Below are 4769 nucleotides of genomic sequence, written 5' to 3'. Positions count from 1 at the left end.
CGCAGTTGGAGAGAAAGTCTCCTTGTAGTCTATTCCAGCTACTTGGCTGTAACCTTTTGCAACATATCTTGCCTTATATGTCTCAGTGTCGTCAGTATTGTTTTTGACTGCATGCACCCACTTACCCCCCCGCTGCATTCTTACCCATAGGCAGTGTAGTCAATGTGTATGTGTTGTTTTCTCTAAGAGAATTCATCTCTTCTTTCATTGCACTGGCCCAAATCTGTGATTTTGTTGAGCCCATGGCTTCATCAAAAGTTTGTGGTACACCACACACCATCCTATAGCAGTAGTCAATATTGGCTAGTATTTGGTCCTCACTATCAACATCTAACACATAGTCATTGAAGTATTTTGGAGCATTCCTATCTCTCCTGGGATAACGTGTACTATGACTATCCCTTGTGTGTATGTCATCTCTTTTGTCTGTCTCTTGTGTGAGAGTCATTTCTGGATTTGCCATGTCAGATTCGTGGTTCACTGTTGGAGTCTGATCAGCGATCTGGGGTTTTGGTATGGGGGATGTGTATCTCTTCTCATAAACATCATCGGTCATCATTAGATCAGTCTGAGTTTCATGTTCACTTACGCTCTTCGTAATGAACTTTACAAGCCTGTGCTTGAGTACTTTCCCTGTGTCTGGGTAGTAGACTAGTAGTGCAGGGCTGTTCTTATCAAACCCTACAAACCGCCCCTTCTCACATTTGGCATCTAGCTTTTTCTTGTCTTGCTTGTATGCATAGCATACCGATCCGAACACCCTCATTTTAGAAAGATCAGGTTTCTTCCCTGTTAACATGTAGTACGGTGTTTGCTTAATGCGACTATTGTAGCACCTGTTGCGAATTATTGCAGCAGTCATCACAGCATATGTCCACAACTCTTTAGGTAATTTGCTCTCAATAATCATACATCTCGCCATTTCGAATAGTGTTCTCCAATTTCTTTCAGCTGTACCGTTTTGATGGGGCGAGTAAGGAGCTGAGGTCTCATGTCGTATATTATTCTTAGTCAACAACTCTTGAAACTCTTCTGCTGTGTACTTGTCGTGTCTAGGAAACGACAGAGTCCAAATCTTCAATTTGTCGAAAAACATCTTCGTGAGGGAAAAGACGACACCAGGCAGCAAGATCTTCAGGAAAATCAGACTTTATTAGCACACGTGCATAAAGCCGGATCAGCTCTCCAGAACTGAACCCCGACTGGCATTTGTACACCCATTTTATACACAGTTACTCCACCTACAACTCCTCCTCAAACCGCATTCTGGCAAATCACCCACACTTTTCTTATCGTAACTCCTCCCAACGCTCCTCCCACAACGTCATTGTGGCAAATTGCCAACGGTCCTTATGCTCTGCCAACTCTGTACAAAGTTCAGGGCATTCTGCCAACTACGTGTCCTCACTTCACCCCGCACCTGCTCTTGGCAAACTACCAGACCTCAGAAAGTTCTGGATGCCCTCCCTCTAACACGTCATCCATACACGTCACTCTGTATCTTTCGCTTTTATAAGACGAACTAAGCAGCAGGAATCATTGAAAATATACAGACAAACTAAACATTTCATTAATATTCACTTCTAATATACTTTTCTAATCTACAGACATACTAAACATTTGATTAATTATTCTCTTCTAAGGGAGTAAATGTACGTAGCATTCTTTGCTCTCATTTCAACAGTTTTCACTGTGGTTTCTTGCGTTTTCATAAGCTCAGCTATAATTAATGTTCTAGGTCAAATAGATACACTCCTGGCATAAAACATCGAGAGTCCCGGAGAAATCAGCTGTATAGTCATATCTTGCTCTGCCCGTGTCCTTGACAGTTTGGTCTACACAGTTCAAGACGGGCCCCCCCCTGCCAGCTGGCTGGGCTCACTGTGTAATCCTGGCACAATTTAGCAGTTAATCAGTTTGAAACTATACAGGATACATATCATACTTTAATACAGATATATTGATAAACTTTTAGCACACATCATCGAGAGTTTTGGAGGAACCAGCCTGCTCACTAAGGCGGAGTCTGATTTTGACTTGTGATTGGTTATCATGCTTTTAGGAGGGAGATCTTTCGTTCTGTGAATTTTCCCCTACATACTCTGTGCCATTGTCTGACCTAATACACTTGATTTTCCCATAGGGGGCAGTGTCTGCAATGAACTTTTCAGTTGCTTTGGTAGTATCACTCTTTGCCTTCAAAAAATACATAAATACTAGTGTAATCATCTGTAAATGATAAAGCATAGCGAAAACCATCCTTTGCTTTTGGATCAATAGGACCAGCTAAATCAGTGTGCACAAGCTCAAGTGCTCCCTTTGCTCTTACATCAGGTTCTCTGTTTCTACTCTGAGCAAATTTCCCTAGGGTGCAGACCTCACAGTCTAGGCTAGATCTATCAACCTTCCCCTTGATTTTCATTCCGTCTACAACATTTTGCAGTTTAGAGACATCATCATAGTTACAGTGACCTAGGATTTCGTGCCAGGTTTGGATATCATAGCATGCATGACAACCATCATCACCATCATCACAGTAGGTGTCTAGGTAGTACAGTCTGTTATACTCTTTAATGTCAAACCTGGTCCCGTCTTTGTGGATGAGCTGGTCACTTCCTTGTTGAAAGGTCACTGAAGCGCCATTGGCTGTTGCAGTTTTCACTGAGAAAATGTCCTGTGGGTAGGATGGGATATACAGGGACCTTTTCAGTGTGGCCTTCACCCGTTTGCCCTCACTGTTCATCAGGAACACCTCCACATCACCTCTTTTTGACGCAACACCGCTGGTCCTTGTCCCATCAGCTAATTCCAAATAGTGCTTCTCTGGCTGGAAAGTGTCGTCAAAGTTCTTGAATTTTCCAATATCCGTTATTATGTGTGATGTTGCGCCTGTATCGACCATCAGGCCTCTCGGTCTCGATCCTCTGAGCCGACCGTCACTTATCTTGAATGCATATCCATGTTGTTCACCCTCGACATCAGTCGCTTGCTTCACGTCATCGCTCCTTCTCCGTCTGCACGTAGCGTCTTTGTGTGTTGCACTTTTGCAAAAGCTGCACCACTGTTTCGGCCGCTCGTTCTGCTCGTTTGGGCATGCCCTGGCTATATGCCCTTTCTGGTTGCAGTTATAACAAATAATGTTCTCTCTTCCCCTCGCTCCCGAGGTCACTTTCATCACGCCGTCATCATTTGAGCTAGCATTTAGCTTCTCAGTGCTCTCGAAACTTCTCAGTTTGGTTTTGAGATCAGCAAACGTTATTTTCTCATCACCCTGCGTTATGTGGATGGAAAAAGGTTTAAACGACTCTGGCAGCCCCTTCAGAATCATTGCAATCAAAAGACCATCACTAAGAGTCTCTTCAGCATTCCTCAGTGCTGTTATAGCGGTCTCTGCACGAATAATATAGTCCGTGACACTCTCGTTAGCAGCTTTCTGCAGTGACGTTAACTCGGTGTACAAGCTAATCACACGTGGTTTCCCTTTACCTGCGTAGTGGTCCCTTAGTATTTTCAAGGCTTTTCGACCATTATCAGCCGCTTCTCTCATAACCAGGGAGAGACTTTTATCATCTAAAAATTGAATTAGTTCTGCATAAGCTTCTTCATTTTTATTTGCATCGTCCTCCCTTTCATCGCTGGGGACGGGCTCGTACAATATGGTGTCCTTCAGCCCTTGTAGACGCATGTGGCCCAAAAACTTTGTCTCCCATAACTCGTAATTCTTTTCATCTCCGTCGAAACACAACCTGCTCCATCGGTTTCCAACGTCCCTCCTGGGCCCATAACCTGTTGACGTTGTCATCTTAGGGCAGGATAACCGGTTTACAAGTTAGTTGTATACGGAAATGAAACACACGCTCGCCGTCGGTCTCATTTACCGGGAAGAAGAAAAGTTTTATTATTCACGCACTCACATATATAACCTCACGTAAAACAGTGACGTCATTAAACATACGTGAAACGTTGACGTCACGTCATCAACATAAACTAGACCACTGCATGAGAGCATAACAATTATTACATAGATTAACAGTAGTACACAAGGGGGGCATATTATATTAAACAAACACAGCATTCAAGTAATGTATTTCTTGTTGAAAATAACTAGCTAGTCACTAGTCTTCCAGTCAGTAGTCAGCTAACGTCAGCTAGCTAGCTAGTTTGATGTTATTTAATTATATTTCAACCATAACCTTAGCATTCAAACGTTAACATTCATATTTCAACCATAAGATTCAAAATGTTTAACCTGTCTCCCTGACAAGAGCAAAATACAGCTTCAAATTCCGCACACGATTTTTGCCGCACATTTTCCAGCCTTGCAAACGGGAAAAACGGTGCCTTTTTAAAAACAGATTGACTGCCAAAACAGCCAATGACTGTGGCAATTGGGTGGCCAATCAGATTGGCGCTTCTGACAGACTGTCTTTGTTAAATCGACTTTGGTGGCACTGGGGTGACCAATTAGGGGTGGCACCCTAAATTCTTATCAAGTTGTGAAAAGTAGCACCAGACAACACTGCGTTTTCTTTCCGCCATTATCTCAAACGTTAATGATTTGATTATGCGGTCCATACGGAAGTGTGTGCGCACAGTGGCCAATCATGTCACAGATTTACAGTCATGTGACACACGGGCCAGCTCAGGACTTTCCATTGGCAAAACATTTTACAAAAGTACTGAAAACGTTTGAACGTAATGAAGTCACCAACGTATTTACATAATTATATTTATTATTATTTATTTATATTTATTATATTTACCTAATA

Source organism: Conger conger, chromosome 1 (genome assembly GCF_963514075.1).
Source record: "Conger conger chromosome 1, fConCon1.1, whole genome shotgun sequence".
NCBI lineage: Eukaryota > Metazoa > Chordata > Actinopteri > Anguilliformes > Congridae > Conger > Conger conger.
This window is presented reverse-complemented; position numbering follows the sequence as displayed.